We start from the raw sequence: 21474 nt of genomic DNA, 5'->3' as shown, positions 1-21474 counted from the left end.
GTAAGCCCAAAGACTCCTTATGTCCTCCTCCATCATTTCTTCCCACTTAATCCACACTCCATTCTTCCCAGACTTCCTTGTCTCATGCTCCCAGTAAATACAAGTATTATGAAACAGCCTTTTATAATCTGCCCTCCAAGAACACTACCAATATGAATGGTGAATTTAAGTTAATTCAGGGAAATTCAGAGTTGTAGAACTGATTATTATAAACAGCATAGACAAGAAAGCTCCAACCCACTGGTGGAGGCAGGGCATCCCTCTGCCCTGCTGGACAACCTTGGTCAGCTACTTTTCCTGGAGGAAGGGACTGAGATGAGGATCTCTGAACCCTCCTGTTCTAGGAACACTAGTCATCATCACAATACTCACTCCTAAATGTGTGTAACCCGGGAGAAGTGAATTTGCTTTCTCTGTCAGTCTCAGTTTCCACATGACTTTAAGAGCAATAGCATATTGCCTTACTGTGTATATATGTCTAGTGTTTAGGTGTTTAATAATATGTATTTCCATTCAACATGACTGCGGTGAAGAAACGATACCTTACAATGGAATAAAATCTGGTTGGGGAGGAGTTACTGAGAAACAGTACATCTAGACTAGGCTTTCAGTGACGATTTTAAAGGATTTTCAAAGATTATTGTGATTATAGGTAAAATAACCATGTAATTTATCATACCAATTGGAAAGCTTTGAAGACAGGAAATTAATGATAATTATATGGAGACAACAGGTGTAAAAAAAGATTATCCTGGCAAATCAAAATACACTGTCATCCTAACTGTTATAAGCTGAATTTTGTCCACCCTCAAATTCATGTTGAAGTCCTAATTGCCAGTGCCTCAGAATGTGACTGTATTTGGAGGCAGGGCCTTCAAAGAAGTAATTTTACCTTTGTGAAATGAGGTCATATGGGTGGGCCCTAATCCAATAGGGCTGATGTCCTTCTATGAAGAGGAGATTGAGGACACAGACAGAGTTGTGCATGCACATAGGAAAGAGCATATGAAGACATCATCTGCAAGCCCCCAGGAGAAACCAAACTTGTCCAAGCCTTGCTATTGCACTTCTAGCCTCCCAAACTGTGATAAAATAAAGCACTCAAGCCACTCAGCTAGTGGCATTTGTTATGCCAGCCTTTAGCAAACTGATATAACTAATTACAGTGATTTTCATTTAAATATCGGCATTGAACCTAATCCCACCATAAATGTGTCCCATGGGGTGTAAAAGTGGTCAGTTGTGAGGCTGCTTGGCTGAAGAGCTGATGAATTGCTTGAGGCTCTGTCCTGGAACAGCCCTGCCCCACAGTACCTACTAGAATGATCCCTAAACAAAATGAAGACCAGTTCAGGTCCTATCTCCGACACTTGTTAGTTAAGAACATGCTTAGTTGTGCTTAATCAAATAAATCCCCTGAGCCTCATGTGATTCATGAGTACCACTGAGTAATACTTGAGTAATTCATGAGTAATAGTTGGCCTGCTTCATTGAGTTACTGTGTTCATCAAATAAGACCAAAACAGTGATATGAAAACTGCAAAGTGGTCCATGCTGTTTGGTATTATTATTATTTTTTTAAAGAAGCCTTCTTACAGAGAAGTCATTCAAGTAACTGTATATCTGAACAAAGAATAGGAGAAGTAACATCAGACAGGATACACCAGGATCGTCAAAAAAAGTAATTCCTGCCCTCGCCTATTCATTCATTCATTCATTCATTCATTCATCCTTGACTTCATTATCACTGCTAGGAAGCATTTCTACAGACATATGCATAATTTTTATATCATCAACAGCTCTTTTATTCCATGATTTCTCTTAAAATTTCTCTACCACACATTTTTCCTATTTATTTATATAGTTTAATTTTAATATCATTAAAATGGCGCTTAGACGAGAAAATGTTTCATTCTTCTCATATTCACAGCAATTTCTATCATCTTAAAGGTGAGTCTGACCTTGTTTTGCATTTTTTTTCCAGTCCACTCACCATTTGACAGAGAAATTATTCCAGCTAAAATCAAGAGCAAGCACTTAACATGGTTCTCTGCTTCCAGGTAATATTCCTGCATGTGACATACAAGATTCTGAAATCGCCTAGCCACTGAAGCCATGCTCTTTTGGGCTAGATTTTTGTAGCATGTGGGGACCACATACTTGGTGAGGGCTACATCCTATCATCAATGTTCTGTGTGTGTGTGTATGTGTGTGTGTATTTTAAAATACAGTGTATGGTGTGAACCTTCTTCAACAGGAGCTAGTAATCCAGAGTCTTGTCACAAATAAAAAAGGCCCTCTACATCTCAACTGATTGGTGATGGTGCACAATGACAATTTTCATTTTGTGGGAAGGTCACATACTAGACAGGTTGCTGTTAGTGGCCAAGTATCTGAGTATACACTTTCCTTCCATCTTCCAATGAAGAAAACCACTTGTGAACAAATCAGTTAACTTTTTTTGTTTGTTTAACAGTTATTTGAGTGTATACTCTGTGCCAGGCAGTGTTCTAGATACTGGAGATGTAATAGTGAATAATTATATGAAAAGCCCAGCCCATGTGGGCTTTACATTCTACAAAGGCAGAGTAGAATGAAAGCACATAGATTTTTGGCCTGGATTTGAATGTTGGCCCCACTATTAATTAGTAGGTGCTCTTGCCCCTAATTATTTGATCTCTCCAAACTCCACATTCCTTATTTTTGAAATACAGATGACACCTACCTCACTCATTTGTCAAAGGATTGATAAAAGATAATATGTAAGTGCCTGGTTCACAGCAAACTATTCTTTTTGTGATATCCTAAGATATTTCCCTCTAATGGGTATAAATGGGTTGTATTCTGTCTTCTCAAAAAAGACATATTTGGAGTCCCAACCTCTAGTATCTCAGAATGTGACCTTCCTTGAAGATAGGATCTTTACAGAACTAACAAGTTAAAATGAGGTTATTAAGGTGGGCTCTAATCCAGTATGACCACTGTACTTATGAAAAGGGGAAATTCAGACATAGAGACACACACAGGGAGAATGCCACATGAAAGGCAGAGATAGGGCTGATGCTTCTATAAGCCAAGCAATGCCAAAGATTGCCATAAAACCACCGGAAGCTGGGAGACAGGCATGGACCCCACTCACTCTCACAGCCCTCAGAAGGAGACAACCTTGCCAACACCCTGATCTCAGATTTCCAGGCTCCAGAACTGTAAGACAATAAATTTCTTTTTTTTTTTTTAAGCCACCCAGTTTGTGGCACTTTGTTATGGCAGCACTAGTAAACTAATAGGGTTCTATCTTTAAGACTGAGTTTGAAGAGCATTCTTTATCCCGTTTTCTTACGGATGAGCACATGATATTCTTCCTATCACAATAGACACCATGAACCAAATGAAGGTCGGAGAAGCCATAGGTATTTATACAGGTATTTTATAGGATAGTTATCACTACGTGAACACTGTGCCCTCGTTTGCTCTTTGGATGTTAAAAATGAATTAGGAAAGCATATAAAATAACACTCTGAACATTCAAGACCATTTCAAGAGCTTCAAGACCATTGAATTGGAGATTGACCTTTAAAATGCCTGCAGCGACTGTTTCCAGTAGTATGAGTTTCTTGTTGTGATTTTTAACCACTTAATCAGCTTATGAGACAGTTGTAACCACACTATGAAAGAGTGTTCTTGGCAATCAGACCTGTCCTGGGCTCCAGACATTTCCTGGAGGGTACCATGAAGAAGTCAGATGAATGAATCATTTCTATTCTGTATTTTCGCAACTTACATAAGGTAAAGAGATAACATTTGGGAAATTGGTCATTATACTACCAACCACCAATATCGAGTTTTCAAAAAAGTAAAGGAAAAAAAGATTTATTTAAATCTGAAATGGGGATTATACATAGGAACAAGAATTTACAAATAGTTTGCATTACAGATCCATTTGCTCTCTCACTCATTTGGTCATCTATCCATTTATCCAAAATACTTATTGAGTATTTAAATTAAAACTGTTTTGGGGGCACCTGGGTGGCTCAGTCGTTAAGCGTCTCCCTTCGGCTCAGGTCATGATCCCAGGGTCCTGGGATGGAGCCCCACATTGGGCTCCCTGCTCAGAGGGAAGCCTGCTTCTCCTTCTCCCACTCCCCCTGCTTGTGTTCCCTCTCTCGCTGTGTCTGTCTCTGTCAAATAAATAAATACAATCTTTAAAAAAAAATAAAAATAAAAAAATAAATTAAAACTGTTTTTTTTCTAATTTTGTTTTGTTTTTCAGAATTTTGAATTAAGAGAGGTCTAATCTCATAATGATTGATTGACATGAATTTACATTTATTTCAATCTGCTAGAAAAATGTGAATCAAAATCATCAGGAATCATTATGAATCATTGGTTTCACTTATTTGAGCAAGAAAAATAATTTTGATAAATCATTCATTACATTCTATTTGTGAGTATATTAGAAAGTTAAAACAATCTCAAAATAAATTTCGTTTGGGGGCGCCTGGGTGGCTCAGTTGGTTAAGCGACTGCCTTCGGCTCAGGTCATGATCCTGGAGTCCCGGGATCGAGTCCCGCATCGGGCTCCCTGCTCGGCAGGGAGTCTGCTTCTCCCTCTGACCCTCCCCCATCTCATGCTCTCTCTCTCTATCTCATTCTCTCTCTCAAATAAATAAAATCTTAAAAAAAAAATAAAAGAATAAATTTCATCTGTATCTCACCTAGTTCCAAAAAAGAATATGAAGAGGCTTGCTTATCTATTCAAGTAAAAGTCATTCAGAGTTTTAAAAGAGAATGTGGATTTTGGTTTGGGGTTCTTGATGACTTCTTTTTAAAGAACTGACATGCTGTGAAGAAACCCTTTTTATGTTTAATTGTTTTTTTTGTTGTTGTTTCTTTTCTTTTTTTTTTTTTTTTAAGTCAAGGACCTATTCCTAGCCAGTGTGTCATTATCTTTCAAAAGTACAAGAATACAATGTAAATTAATGGATTTCTTTAAACTAACAATGAACCTTCTCTTTGTACTTTATTGTGTTTTCCGTAACACCCTTTAATGGAAAGTGGTTATTGTGTTTCTAAAAATTCCTCACAGTTGTACCACCATTTCTTTTATATTTCTTATATAAGAAATATATACTTTATATACCATTTTCTTATATATTTAAAAAATATATTCAAAGTGTTGTTGTTAATTGTCCAAATGTAGGTGAAGCAGTCTAAAACTGAATCAGAATTTTGGGACTGAAAGAATGATTCTCTGCTTCTAAGGTCAGGGTTAGACAAAAGTGCAATTACCCTTAAATTCTCTCAGTCAAGGGCCAAGCATCAATATCCCCAGAATCACTGTCAAGTTTCAAACCCAGAAATCTCTTTAATTTAGCTTTAAGTCAGCATCCTGCTGAATCTGGGAGCCCGGAAGTAGAAACTGGCCCGGAAGATGCAGTAGGGTTTTTATCTGGCTAGCATGTTCTTCACCATCATCATCATCATTACTTTGTTTACATGCTTCAGGCACAACTATCTAATGTCTATGACCTAAATTTTAACTTAGGATCTTCTTATTCCTGGATACTTGAAAGGGGATAGAGGGGATAAAGCTTAGTGCTGTAGACAAAGACTCTTGGGTCAGCTGTCTTGGTTTGCAACCTTGCTACAGCACTTGTTAGCTATTTGATTCACTTTTTAATGCTTTAATTTCTCCATGCGTAAAATAAGTATAATAATTAGTCCCGGCTTCAGTTTCATGTAGTGATAAATGTGATACTACTTAAAAGGGCTTCAAACATTATCTGGCTTGGGGCGCCTGGGTGGCTCAAGTCATGAAGCATCTGCCTTCAGCTCAGGTCATGTTCACAAGGTCCTGGGATGGAGTCCCACATCGGGCTCCCTGCTCAGTGGGAAGCCCACTTCTCCCTCTCCCTGCTTGTGTTCCCTCTCTCACTGTCTCTCTCTGTCAAATAAATAAATAAAATCTTAAAAAAAAAATTATCTGGCTGACAGAAATGCTCAAGAAGTGTTAGCCATTGCTGTTGTCTCTTCCCTGAAGTTTGCGTTTACAAGCCCTCTACAGTGGACTTTACCTAGAGAAGGACATTATCTGGCCCACAGTTAATACTACAAAAAAAAAAAATTTAACAGTTTTATAGTCTGGCTCTTAAAAGGATTTGAGTTGCAATCACTGCTAAAGTTGACTTTGTCTAGAGAACTAAGTGCAACTTTTAAACTATGATCTCAGATCTCAACCCCTTAGGTCTTTCAAATTGGTTTTTACTTTTCTTTTCTTTTTCCTTTTTTTTCTCATGTGCGACTGAGTCATGTTCCAAGAATCACAAAAGGATTAAAGAATGAACTACATGAAAACTGAGTGTTGTAATCATAAGACACTTATAAGCTATTTAATAATATGAATATATATTCTGTGTTGCACTTGTCATAAGTACAAATAGTTCATATTTATAACTAAAATTAGTGTTACTTTATACTCTCCTTCCAGGAGTAAAGGAAGCTGTGAGCCTCCAAATTCTCTGTTCCCTTCACAATTCTCCACCCCTCCTATCCCTCCCCACTCCCGCCAGGTCTTCCTCCCCAGGAAATAACCTCATATAGCAAAGCTCAAGAGGGATGCATGCTTAATAGCTCATAAATCAGATATTTGTCTGGGTAAACAAGAGAGTAAACAGTGGAAAGTGAAGAGGGGCGGGCTAAAACTGGAATAGTAGATGCTAACATGAATGACTCAGAGGAAACAGACTGTATATTCTACTGTTGTTCTGTCTAGAGAAGGAAGTGGGACACATTAAATTCAACCTGAGACATCGTGAACTCCAGTTTATAAACAACAATGTAATGGAGCTATATCAGTTATCAGGAACTTATGCAGATGAGACACCACATAATAAAAGAAGGAGCCATGGAATAGCCCAGAGCCTGGTTCCAGATGAAGATGGATCTCACGGTGGAGAAAGCAATGAACCTCCTCTCCTGACCCAGAACTTGCAATTCTGGAAACCGCTGTTGATAAAAATTGAAGACAAGAAGAAATAGCCAAATGGCCACTGAAAATCACTAATTTTCCCGAAGTGGGGATATTAGAAGAAGCATAGCCTTTGGAATTCTAATGCACTTTATTTGAATTCTGGATCTGCCATGCCAGTTCCTAGTTAGGTAACTTTGGGTAGATTATTTCATATCTCAACCTCAGTTTTGTTATCTGGAAAATGAGATTATTAATACCTACTTCTTAGGGTTGAGATAAAGATTTGGTAAAAGATTCCAAACCCAAAGTAATACATATTCCGTTTTTATTCCCATCTACCGCCCCCAGCTCCTCCCCTGCAAAAATGATCTCAATGAATCTGGAGGAAAACATGCTAGAGGACCACATCCCTCTGTGGAAGCAATGCAGATCTCCCCACTGCATGTAAACATGAAGAAATGTTTTCATGGATTGTTTTACTAATGGGTGTGAAGGGGAGCCAAATATGCTACCTCAAGGGATACCACTCTGACATAAGGATTATTTTTCAGCTGAAGGCAACTGAAAGAAAGCAGATACAAGAAAAACATCCTGCCCTCTCTTAAACTGCCAAATTTGTAAAAGTATCCCCACCTTCTGCTCTCTACCAGAAAGGACAGAAGTTAATCACTGTTGACAACTCTTAGATCCTTATCAGACACTAACCAGAGGAATCTGCATAACAAACTTTGCTAAAACTAGCCTTTATTTATTTTTTTTATGATTTTATTTATTTATTCGAGAGAGAGAGCCCGAGCACAAGCAGGGGAACAGCAGGCAGAGGGAGAGAGAGAAGCAGGCTCCCTGCTGAGCAAGGAGACCGATGTGGGGACTCAATCCCGGTGACCTGAGCGGAAGAAGGCTTAACTGACTGAGCCACCCAGGCGCCTAAGTTAAAACTAGCCTTTACCTACTTAGTTTCCCCATATGTTTGCCTTCTTGCAATTTGCCACCCCTAGGAGCTCAAAGTCCTTCTTTGTCTTGCTACTTCTCAAATTCTTTGTCTTGCTACTTCTCTAAAACACGTTTAAAATGCTATGTAAGCTCAAATTCTAATTACCCCCTTGAGTTACTGTCTCTGAATATTTCCAAGTGTATGTATGTACAATGCACATGTTAATAAACTCATTTCTCTTGTTAATCCGTCTTTTGTCCATCTAATTTATGGGGCCCCTATGAATGAGCCTAAACCATCTCCTCTACAGGTGAAACTGAAGTTAAAAACTTAGACAAGGCCACTCTTATCCAGTCCTTTAATTTGGTTCCACCTGTCCATGTAACACATTTCAGACAAGCAATGGGGTGTAAGAAAGAATTTTTCACTCTTGTATCTGCTATTCAGACAGATCTCCAACTCACCTATTGTATTATAATTAATGATGATGGTAATAACAGCTCACATTTATTGAAATCTCACTGAACCGTTACACTTGCTTTTTGAGGACAGCTTATAGCAGAACTCAAGGGGTTCGCCCCTTGGGGTACATCAAATTGAACATAACCTAAGGAAATGTTGAAAACAATGATTTTTTAAAATGACTTATTACAAGTAAGGAGACGGAGAGATAGCTCTTAAAGCATTGTTTCTCTGTGGAGTTAGCACAGGAAGTTTTTTTCATTGTATTAGGGTGCAGGGGCAGGGAGCTTACACAGGCACTTTTGGCTCAATTGCGCATGCCTAGCATGTCAGCGTGCTAGTGCATACATCGTATGCCAAAAAAAAAAAAAAAAAAAAATGGCAGCAGGGGCGCCTGGGTGGCTCAGTCAGTGAAGCGTCTGCCTTTGGTTCAGGTCATGATCCCAGAGTCCTGGGATAGAGCCCCGCATTGGGCTCCCTACTCAATGGGGAGTCTGCTTCTCCCTCTCCCTCTCCCTCTCCCTCTCCCTCTGTGCGCGCTCTCTCTCTCTCAAATAAATAAATAAAAGTCTTTAAAAAAAATGGCAGAAAACTCTGCCCACAGCAGGTAATCTTAATGTTATAATGAGCTAAAGGCAAGTTCAGAACAACTTAGGAGGCTTCTGTGTGGGTCCTCAGCTCCAGTCTTCTAGCTCAAACTGGCTTACATAGGGGCTATCAGAGGAGACATACCTAGCAAGGGGCTTTCAGGTGAAACATCTAGTTGGATGTCTCCCTGGCTGGAAGTGTTGGTTCTGCAAAACAAAACACATTCCTTCCATGTTTTGGTCCCTTCCCCTACCCCGCCTCTCTTCTGCCAATAGCTTTCAGCCTTCTTATTTGAATAACTTCCCACTGCAGCCTAGCTGACAAGTTGTAGCTCTGAGCTTCTCTCTTGAACATTATTCCATGCTTGCTTTCTGGTTCCAAGTCGGCACCCACGACAATGGATAAAAGATGTTTCCCAAACCTTGCCCTCGTCTTGTGGGGCCTGTCCTTCCAGTGTAGATGTATCTACATTAAACAGTGACCCATGAGTGTTTGCCACCTGCTTTTATTACCAACCATACCAGCATTAGGGAAATCACCAGGTGCCTACATTTTTCATCTGTAAAATGAAAATCTGCAGTATGCTTACAAGTTACATAGCTCTTCTGGAAATGAGAAAATTGAACTTCTCAAATTCTCGGTTGCAAGCTGTGCTGTAAAATATCATTACTGATTTTTTGATATGCACTTTCTGGTCTTTCCAATTCAAAGGTGATGGTTTTGACTATCATCACTATCAATGTGAACAGCAGGGAGCACAAAGAGAGCCCAAAGCTTGAGGTAGCCCCTTCCAACACATGAGGGGCTGAGGTAAAATGTATTCTTTGGAATTTGAAGGGCATTCTTAGGAATTTACCTCCATTCCTTTTCTGTAACACTTAGGAATGTGTAAGGATCCAGCGTCAAAGGCCCTAAATGCTGGTACACTAATTTCCCAAATCAGAAAGTAAACACTTGGCTCCGAAAGAGCTCTCTTTTGGCTATACTTTTGAATCCAGAAGCTAGATGCCTAATAAAATGTGAGTATTTTTGGTTGTGGAGGCTGGAAGGATGAAGTAGGCTAAGCTGATAGTGCAGGAGTTACTTACCTCTAGACCAGGAAAATGTGAGCCCCATTAGATTTCTGCATTTTAATGATCCTTCTTTGGTAAGTCTCACTGTCAACACTTAATTTAGCAATATTATAAGTATTATATCCTCAATTGAACTTTTTGCCTTCTAACACATTATGCCCACAGCAACGATGTTACTGAAAAAAATTTCCTTTTTCCTAAATTCATTCATTCATTCATTCATTCATTCATTCTTCCACTTATCAATGCATCCAAACATATTTTTATCGAACATTTATTGAGAGCCTATTAAGTGCCAGGTTTTGAGAGTTTAAAACCAAATGACATAGTTTCTGTAAGAAGGGATTAGGAATTTCTGGAAGGCAGAATACTATTGTATAATGTAATAAGAGCAATAATAGGTGTGTAGAAATTGTTAGGGGAAAAAAGATTTGGACAAAGTATACATAGGAGACATTAATAATATGTGTTGGTTGGAAGAACATATAACTGACAGGTTGTAGATGGAAGAATCTTAACTGAGATAGTGTCTCATTATAAACTGAATTTTTACAATATAACATATAACTTTTATATGATAGGAATGAATTAATACATGAATGACAAACAAATACTTCTATGTTATGGGATGGGTAGTACCAAAGAAAGCTAAGGAGAATCTTAAGAACCATATAAGCAAGTAGATCATGAGAAGACACACATTGAATTAACTATAATAAAAGATAACATGAGATAAGAACACTGAAAAATATATAAATAAAAAGCAAGATAATTTCATAGTATCAGGAGGAATATTGGTGAGGAGCATCCATCTTGGAAGGAAAAGTACATGAGTTGGAATTTGAAGGCTGGTGGGGGGAGTTTTTATAAAGGCACACAGTCAGGAAAAAACATTGGAAGTGGATATAAAGCAGGTGAGAAACGCAAGAAGGTGGGAATTATGGCATAGTTTCAACTTTCAACTTGACAGGAGTGCCATGATGGAAATGGAAACTGGAAAGGTAGGTTTGTACTAAATGAGAGTGTGTTCTCTCCTAAGCGTTTGGACTTTTTTGGTGGACAACAGAGAGATGCTAAAGTGTTTCTGGCCAAGGACTACTGTGATTCCCTAAGTTCAAATATGCAGTTAATACTACCTTTATTTTCCATTTTATATTGAAAAAAAAAACAAACCTTCTCCATATCTGAAACAGTTGTATTTTCTCTATCATATTTAGGTATGATTGATTAGAAACCATCTGCAATTTGTTTCTTATTCTATTTTGTTTTCTCACCCAATGGATATTTATTCTGTTCCTGTTGTTATTAACCTTGGCAGCGAACATTTATCTAAAACACCTTCAGAATAGAAATGATTCAGATTAACAATAATTTGAAGACTGAGATCTGAATAATGTATTTGTGTCCATTATGGAAACATTCATACCTCAGTTTTAACCAGCTCATATCCATTTACCAAACTCAAGAATACTTACATTCTGAAGTGCCTAAAATTACAAATGCTAATTTTTTTCTGCTATTATTTTCCCACACTCCATTCTGGCTGAGCCTAGACCAGAAACAAGTGATAGGTGTAAAATGTCTAACCACATTTATGTTCATAAAGGTTGCTTGACCGTCCTCTCATATATAGATAGTCCTTTGGTAAAAGTATTAGATTTAAGGTCTCAGCATTGCATTTCCCACACATATCTTTAACTGCAGTCACTATTTCTCTTAATGGTCAAATGCACCTTCAAATATATAAGGTTTGAATGCTTTTGGTGAATACTTTAAACTTAGCCAGCTATCCCAGGGATGACAAAGAAGAAACTATTACATGGTTGGTTTGGCAAACAAGAAGCCACCTCTTTTTTTTTTTTAAAAGATTTTATTTATTTATTTGAGAGAGAGAATGAGAGAGAGAGAGTGTGAGTGGGAGAGGGTCAGAGGGAGAAGCAGACTCCCTGCAGAGCAGGGAGCCCGATGTGGGACTCGATCCCGGGACTCCAGGATCATGACCCAAGCCGAAGGCAGTCGCTCAACCAACTGAGCCACCCAGGTGCCCGAAGCCACCTCTTTTTAAACATTTAAAGTACAGCTGGACCTTGAACTATACAGGCTTGAACTGTGTAGGTTCATTTATACGTAGAATTTTTTTACAGTACTGTAAAAGTATTTTCTTTTCCTTATGATTTTTTTTTAAGATTTTATTTATTTGAGAGAGAGTGAGAAAGAGACAGAGCACGAGAGGGGGCAGGGTCAGAGGGAGAAGCAGACTCCCCACTGAGCAGGGAACCCGACTCAGAACTGGATCCTGGGCTCTGAGATCATGACCTGAGCCTAAGACAAACGCTTAACTGACTGAGCCACCCAGGGGCCCTCCTTATGATTTTTTTAACAATGTTTTCTTTTCTCTAGCTTCCTTTATTGTAAGAATACAGTATATAATACAGAAAATATGTGTTAATGGACTGTTTCTGTTATCAGTCAGGCTTCTGGTCAACAGTAGGCTATTAGTAGTTAAGTTTTTAGGGAGTCAAAAGTTATATGTGCATTTTCAACTGCATGGAGGTCCATGCAGTTGGTCCTAATTTCCATGTTGTTCAAGGGTCAGCTGTACTGGAGCCCACAACCTCCATGAGATGCTGCATGGCAATGCAGTTACCATGCATCCTTCCAAATGTTTAGCCTTTCAAGCAATTGTGTTTTCCTCCTGGGGAAATCTCCCTCATAGCCTTGTCTTCAAAAGAAAAAAGCAAAGCCAGAGGGAAAACAAGAAGGAAATTCCTGAGGCCTGGGAGCTCAAGTTTCTTGCTTTAGTGCTTCTGGGACCACTGCCTGGGTAGAAAGGCAGAGCACTTCAGATGAAAGCACAGCAAGTCTTGGGCTGGCTAGCTCAGGATACTGAGGAAAGGCAAGTTACACAGTCTGCCCTGGGGCTGGGAAAGGCAGCTTTATCCTTGGGTTGAGGACAATCTCCCTTTTACCCTTCAATATCTCTAAGCCTTCAGGCTAGGGATAAGGAGGGACAAAAAAAGGAATCCTGACCCCATGGTCCCTGGTCTTTACCCAGAAAAATAAAAGATTAGAAGAGGGGTGGGGGGGGGAGGAGGAGAGGGAAAGATGATACATACACTGAGGGGGGAGACGCAAGGGAGTGAGAGAGGGAGATGGGGAGGGGTTCCAGTTCACTGCATCTCAATCATACCTCAAACAAAGAACATGGCATCTTACCTTTGGTCAAGTTACCCTAAAGGGATGGGGAAGCAGATTCATCACCTGGTTTCTTATATCTGTTTTGTCCTTCTTGTACTTTCTATACCCACACTATCCTATCCTTTCTTGTTTTATTTTGCTTACTTTATTTGTCTATCTTTTATTCTCTTAATCAGGACCCTAGGTAAGCATTATTCTGCATGCTAAACACACCACAAAATTGGACACACTCATTGCCTTTCAAGAGCTCAAAAGATGGTGAGGATAAAAGATGGTGGAGATCAAAACCAAGTCTAGCCAGGTTATTCATTCTATATTCAGAAGCATTTCACAACTTGGAGAATATTCACTGTTCCTCAAAGGTTTTGGTAAGAATTTCCACCAACCAGAGCAGCTGTATCAAAAACCAGCCACATGATGGAAATCTGTGGCTCCCTGGGAGCTTCATATAGTAGAAATGCATCTGGGTAGGAATTCCTATTAAAAGAAGATGCATAGCTACATTTAACCCATTAGGGGATATTTAAGTCTACATATGCAAAGTCAAGTCTGTTACTAGCTTATAAACAGAGTCCACTGGGAGCATTCACAATCTGACATCTTCCCATGTCTGCAGCATTTGATCTGAGATAGTAAAAATGCAAGCGATTCCCCAAAGACTCCCTCTATAAGCAGCTTTGTAGTCATTGTGTGTAAATGGCAGAGATTCTGAAATAAAGCACACATATTTTTTAACTCTCAAACCCTCTTACTAGGCTGAGTTGAAACGCCATTTCAACTGGTCAGCATAGGATTAGACAAAGGCCAGATTTGGATTCAGAAAGATGTGGAGTTGGAATCCAGGCTCTATCACTGTCAGTATGAGAGTCTGTAAGGTGCACAGACTTTGACTGGGGTAGTGATACCTGCTGATGTTGGTACAACCAAAGGAAACAATGTATAAGAGTCTTATTGGAGGGGCACCTGGATGGCTCAGTCAGTTAAGTGGCTGCCTTCCGCTCAGGTCATGATCCCCCAGTTGTGGGATCAAGCCATGCATCAGGCTCCCCGCTCAGTCGGGAGTCTGCTTCTCCCTCTGCCCCTTCCCCATGTTCCTTCTCTCTCTCTCTCTCTCTTGCTCAAATAAATAAATAATCTATAAAAAAAGAATCTTATTGGAGTGACTAGAATTTAAGCAGCTTTCAAAAGACAAGATATGGGGATGATAATAGAATTGACTGAATAAGACATAAGAATGATGCTCAAATTTGTGGTGTAAGCTTATTCTCTTAGGGACACCTAAAATTATCTGTGATTAAGTAAGGCATGTCTAATACTTGCGCAGAAGAGAAACATGCCCAAAAGAAAAATAGCTAAAATATAGGATACATAGTATGTGCTAGATCTTGTTCTAAATCATTTACATGCATTAAATCAACCATTTATATTGAGTTCAATTATAATTCAAATATTATCTTCACTTTTCAGTTGTGTGGTAACTAAGGCCCAGCGAGATTTAAGTAATTTGTCCAAGGTTACACGGATAGTGGTGTAGTTAAATCGACTCCGGAAGTCTGTTAGAGCCTATGCATTTACTTGTGGGACTATACTTCCTCTATCTTTCCAAAATAGTCAACCATCTTTGTTATATTAAAAGGAGCTCCATATAGTGTCAATACAGCTACGATCCTTGCCCTAGGGTTTTAAGTTGAAAAAAGGACAAAGGACCTGATATAATAATTCTAGTCTCTGTGTGGTGAATCACTAAAATACTGTAGCATTGTCTCTATGTGTTCCAGACTTTAGAGTTGAGAGAATAAAAAGAGAGAGTTAATTTAGAATGGCCAAGAATGCTCATTCATTTGTCCATCCGCCCATCCATCCATCCATCCATCCGCCCTTTCTGGTTGTAGGAAGGTGACGCAGAGCAAACCTTTAGAGTTAGGTAGACCTCAATTCTAGTTCCGGTTTTGTCACTTACTAATTGAGCGAACTTGAGGAAGTAAGGTAACCTGATTGAGTCTCCTAAAGTATACGTTTTTTTAAGTATCACTGAATGGGGACATTAAGAGAATTGGGTGACATGATGTTTGTAGGCTTTGAAGCGCAGTATCCAGTGCAGAATTAAATGTAATAAATGTCTATCAATATTAGCACTCAGGCTCTCATACGTCACACAACGAGCTATGTTCCAAAGATGTAAAGATGAATAAGACACAGTTCTTGCCTTCTAGGAAATCCCGTGGTCTAACAGGGACATGGCAATAAGTATGATAAATGTGGAATGGTTAAATCTACTAGGTATAGAGAAATCGGGAATGGAATTATAATTTATATACATGTATATATGTATCAAGCACTAAGATAAGTATGTAGGCCCTCTACTTGCTCTCTCACTTAAGTCTCATGATGACTCTAAGAAGTAAGAACTATTATTAACTCCATTTTACAAATGAAAAAAGCAAGACTTACAGAAATAATGGTGTGTGCCCAGAATCATATACTTAAAAAAGGGAAGAGCTGAGACCTTAACCCAAGTTGTTCCTAATGTAATAAATGAACAAAGCAGCCTTTTAGCTGAGTCTTAAAACATGAATGAGGCATTCTGGAACAGGGGGTAGTGAGGGTATTCAGCATACAGGAAACAGTAAGAAAAATGACAAAAAGAAATCAAACCAGGTGACACATTTGGGAATTTGGGGTGATTGAATATTCATTCAAGGGCTATTTATTGAGGGTCCATTACATGCCAGAAACTTTTTTAGATACTGGAGGCTATAAAACATAGACTGAAATTCCTGTCTGTGTGGACCTTATCTATTCTCTTGGATAGAGACACCTAACAAAACACACAACACACACACACACTCAAGTAAAATAAGAAGTCCGAATAAAGTAAAATATAAAAACATACAGTGAAGTATAAAATCTGTGTTCTAAATGCTATTGAGAAAAAATGAAGCAGGGAAGAGGCCAGAGTACGTTGAGAGCAGAGAAATTTTCCGATTTTAAATGGATAATCAGGGAAGAGTTAGCTAAACAGAAGAAGTAAGAATCAAGCTCTGAAGGGGTGGGAGTGAGCCATTGCGATACCTAAGGGAAAAGTTTGCCAGGTGGAGGAGATAACATCTGAAAGGCCCAAGAAGAAAGGGTACCAGGCATGACTGAGGAATAGATAGGAGTCACTGGATTTAGCAACATGGAAGCCACTGGTAAACTTGACAGGAGCATTTCAGGGAAATTGGTTTGAACAAAGCGCAGATCAGAGAAAGCTCAGGAAAGTACTGGGATAAAAACTGGACATTATACTTAGGTAACTCTTTGCAGGAAAGAACAAAATAAGCAGTGAAGTGAGGTTAAGAAAAACTTTCCCAGGGGCTCCTGAGTGGCTCAGTCGGTTAAGCATCTGACTTGGTTTCAGCTCAGGTCATGATCTCAGGGTCCTGAGATCGAGCCCCATGTTGGACTCCATTCTTAGTGCAGAATCTGCTTAAGACTCTCTTTTCCTCTCCCTCTGCCCCTGCCCCCATCATATAAATAAATCTTAGAAAAAAAAGAAAAGAAAAGAAAAGAAAAACTTTTCCAATTGAACATAGAGAAGTAAAACAAACAAACAAAACCCACCACCAACAACAACAAAAAACTTGGTGACTCAGGAGTAAAAGGGGAGAATTCCAGAACAAAATCCTTGAGTAGTGGGAGGAGTAGGAATCTAGTTCACAAGCATGGCTGGAATAGAAAATGTGTGCATGGGTACTGGAGTGGGGAGTCACAGAGGCCAAATAGGGCAGAGCAGCCTCAGATTCAATTACAGTTTTGTGGGGATTAAGTCATGAAGGATCTTCCATGCCAGGCTCAGATGTTTGGATTGCCCTTTTGGAAATGGAGGTCTTTAAAGGATTTTAGGCTCAGGAATGAAGTGTTTTAATGAGCTTCACCAGGAAGGTGGGACTTGTGCTGAGCTTTGTGGCATTTATGGGATTTGAATAAATGAGAGGGTAAAAGAGAGAACATTCTAGGCAAAGAGGTCAACAATAGCTATGACATGGAATGAGGATGAATTTGGTATACAGGAAACCAGTAAAGAACCTGTCCTTCTGGGAAAAGACTGGAAAATAGGAATCATATCTGCAAGGCTTTGGAATTTACTAGATCCTGACTTTGTTACTACAAAGTATCTCTGTAACCTTGGGCATGGTACCTACTTTTTCTTTATCTCATCACTCCCTATAAAAAATAGGGATAATGGAAGTACTTCCCTCATGAGGATAATCAAATTCAATAATATGGATAAAGTATTACTTTTGTGCCTGGCACACAGAAAATTCTCACGGAATGTGAGCTGTTATTATATGTAGTATCTTGGGAGCTGGGAGAATATATGAGAGATTGGCCCCCGGTTCAAGGACTGTAATAGAAGGAAACATGATTGAATGCACTATAATTTCAGGAAGTTGCTTACATTACATAAATCTAAATATTGATCCTTAATATCCAAATTCATATTTTAAAAGGCCACGGCTTATAACAGGATTCATCTAGGCTAACCCTTGAGACAATACAGAGGTCAAAATAGCTCTAAAAATTAATAACTAGGAAGTCCGAGCTCTGGAAATAGAAGGATATTTTTAAGTCGCTCTTAAAGTTTGAAAAAAACAGGTGTGTCATTTAAAATAAACAATGCCTAGCTCCCTACCGCTGCCAAATTTTCATATATTATGAACTCAAATGGGCTAGGAGCAAAATTCAGTGCTTCAGAAAAATGACTGATGGTCATTTCTCTGTAATGAGAGTTATTTGAATGTGACAGCTGACCTCGAAGCATTGAAGAATTCTTAAAGACCATAGTGTTGTACTTTAGCCTATTTCAGAAAGGGTCTCTACATTTACCAGAAACCCAAATTATAAATGGAATCTTATCTCACCTATCACAGGAATAGATTGCTACATACGTATTCTTTAATTTTATCTTAAAATTCTTTTCCTTCAAAGTTAATATATGCTTAATGAGTCAAATTGGATAGAGTTCTTTTCCTAGTTTTCCAGTTCAGTAGCAATATATATTGCTTCTCTCTGAGAAAGAGCTTCAGTTATCATTCAGTTTCTGTTTTATGTATTAAAGATCATAGCAGGTAGGTTTTTAAATTGTAATCATAAGGTTCTACTCTGTTTGGGGCTATCCAGCTAATATCTGCAACCATAAGCAGGAAAAGCCGCCGATTTGGGTTTGTGATAACAGATTTCTCTCTCAGCATTGAGACCATTCAACATCAAAGATGTTGAACGGTCTAAGTAAATTCATAAAACGTCATCCCTTGATCAAGAAAAACTACAAGGTATAGGAACCAAAAAATCACAAGAGGCTACCATAGGAACAACTGGATAGTAGTTATCAGGCAGATGCCTTGTGTTCAGTTCTCAAAATACTGGACATCCCAAAATGTTAGGGAGTGAATACAACAGTGCCAATCAAGTTTGCAAAACAAGTTTTATTCCCAGGTTGCTAGATGCAAAAGGAAATTCAACTTCTGAAAATGTACTTCATATCATTGTGTTAATAGGATTCCATTTAAATGAATGTAAGCCTACCAGATTATTGGGCAGAAAATAAAATTTAAATATAATTTCTCCATTAATTGGTCTTAATGGGTTGGATAAAATGGCTCATTGAACAGATTATATTGAAGAATTATTTGTAACTATTTATAGTTACAAATAAATCCATGAGATTATCCTTCAAATACAAAGATGTGATGTAAGAATTTTTTGGTGACATTTTAGAAAGTAGAGCTAGGAAGAGAGCCAGTTGAATACAACTTGCAATGAAAATGATCTAGGGGACTTAAGGAAGCTTGTAAAATGGACATCTAGTGTTTGTTTTCTCAGCATCTACTTTATTTTGGTTTTCATTGGGGAAATACCCCTCCCCCAGTGCACACTGTCAAGTTATCTCCATATCAGTATGACCAAGGGTAAGATCAGGAGACACAAGGCCAGAAGACTGAGGCTCATGGCCGGGCTCTGTCTGGCCCAGTGGAACTCTGGGCAAGTCATGTGACCTTCATGAGGGTTTGGCTTCTCATTTTTAGAATAAAACCAATGCCAGTACTAATACAAATAAACACGAATTCAAATAACTTGCAGGGTGATTTTGAGGATTACATAAGTAATGCATGAGAAAGAATTGCTACACAGATATGAAGAATACCTATGGGGTGCTTGGGGATGCAGATCAGCATGACCAACCATGACAGGTAAGTTTTATAACAAGTTAAAAAACTATGAAGGCAAAGATTAGTGAATTGTATGGTATGTACATGATAGCTCAATAGATTGTTTTAAAAAATGATGGCAGGTCATTTTGACCAGTGGGTGGTCTTTTATTGTTGTGATGATTATAAATGTATCTTACATAAAATGAGGGGTCAGATTAATGCCCATTTGACATTCCCTTTTTTTTTATTCTTATGTTAATCCCCATACATTACATCATTAGTTTTAGATGAAGTGTTCCATGATTCATTGTTTGTGCACAACACCCAGTGCTCCATGCAGAATGTGCCCACCTCAATACCCATCACCAGGCTAACCCATCCTCCCACCCCCCACCCCTCTAGAACCCTCAGTTTGTTTTTCAGAGTCCATCGTCTCTCATGGTTCGTCTACCCCTCCAATTTCCCCTGCTTCATTCTTTCCCTCCTGCTACCTTCTTCTTTTTTTTTTTCTTAACATATATCGCATTATTTGTTTCAGAGGTACAGATCTGAGATTCAAGTCTTGCACAATTCACAGCGCTTACCAGAGCACATACCCTTCCCAGTGTCTATCACCCAGTCACCCCATCCCTCCCACCCCACCCCCCACTCCAACAACACTCAGTTTGTTTCCTGTGATTAAGAATTCCTCATATCAGTGAGATCATATGATACATGTCTTTCTCTTTTTGACTTGTTTCGCTCAGTATAATACCCTCCAGTTCCATCCACTTGACATTCCCTTTGAACCAGGCTTGGATAGAGAGCACCTGGCCGGCTCACCATTGATGTCTAGTGGGCATTGGAAAGCATTTCTTGGGAGTTATTTATACCATCACGGCTAATTTTGTTTTCCTTTTGTAAATGAGATAAAATCACTTGCCCAGGCGCCTGGATGGCTCAGTCGTTAAGCGTCTGCCTTCAGCTCAGGTCATGATCCCAGGGTCCTGGGATCGAGTCCCGCATCGGGCTCCCTGCTCTGAAGGGAGTCTGCTTCTCCCTCTCCCACTCCCCCTGCTTGTGTTCCTGCTCTCTCTATCTCTCTCTCTGCCAAATAAATAAATAAAATCTTTAAAAAAAAAAAATCACTTGCCCAAAACATGTTTACCTCAGGACTGTGCACTGCCCTAATGACAGAAGAAATACAGTTTATCTTACATTCATATTTTTTTTAAGTAACTCAAACATCACACGCACAGAAGAAGTGACACAGAATTTGGAGGTAATGGGGAACAAAAAGCACTTAGTGTGCTAATTTAAGGAGTGTGTGCAAACTTCATGCAGATTTAAATTTCCCAACAGCTTGCAAATGGGTTACTCACGTATTCAAAAGCAGAATTTTCTGGAGGTACATTAGTTATAGGGACCAGAGGATGTAGCTTTTTATGTTTATCGTTTTCTTTTACATTCTGTCCAACCCTGAGTCATACCGTCTAATAGAGCGGTCCACACGTACTCAACAACATCCAACATTGTCTACTGGAAGCTGAGCTCCTCCACAGTGGAATGACAATAAGGGCTTTGAAGTAAACATAGTTGGCTTCAAACACCAGGCTCATCTCTTCTCAGCTCGGGTGGCCCACTACTCCTTTTTTTTTGGCCCACTACTCTTGACTATCTACTTCTACTTTTTTTTTTTTTTTAAAGATTTTATTTATTTATTTGACAGAGAGAGAGATAGCGAGAGCAGTAACACAAGCAGGGGAAATGGGAGAGGGAGAAGCAGGCTTCCTGCTGAGCAGGGAGCCCGATGCGGGATCCGATCCCAGGACCCTGGGATCATGACCTGAGCCGAAGGCAGACGCTTAACGACTGAGCCACCCAGGCGCCCCTCTACTTCTACTTTCTGAGCTTCAGTTTCTTCAACTGTAAACTGAGGGATGGTGTGCTCACAGCATAGTGGGAAAGGTAACATGGAAAATATACGTAAAGTGCTTAAATCCAATGCTGTGCATTTTATTAAGAGTATATTAAATCATTATATTATCATTAGCCTTGTCAATGTTGTTATCATTG

At 39.1% G+C, this 21474-nt stretch overlaps 1 protein-coding gene across 1 annotated transcript in view; it reads right to left on the bottom strand.

Annotated features, from left to right (window-relative positions):
• The window catches only part of KCNIP4 (potassium voltage-gated channel interacting protein 4), a 1124144-nt gene that overhangs the window by 562576 nt on the left and 540094 nt on the right, over positions 1-21474 (bottom strand). The window lies entirely within an intron of this gene.

This window comes from Mirounga leonina, unplaced genomic scaffold (genome assembly GCF_011800145.1).
Source record: "Mirounga leonina isolate KUSES-001 unplaced genomic scaffold, KU_Mleo_1.0 Mir_129, whole genome shotgun sequence".
Taxonomy (NCBI): domain Eukaryota; kingdom Metazoa; phylum Chordata; class Mammalia; order Carnivora; family Phocidae; genus Mirounga; species Mirounga leonina.
Note: the sequence above shows the minus strand (reverse complement) of the source record. Positions and strands in the feature narration are given on the sequence as shown.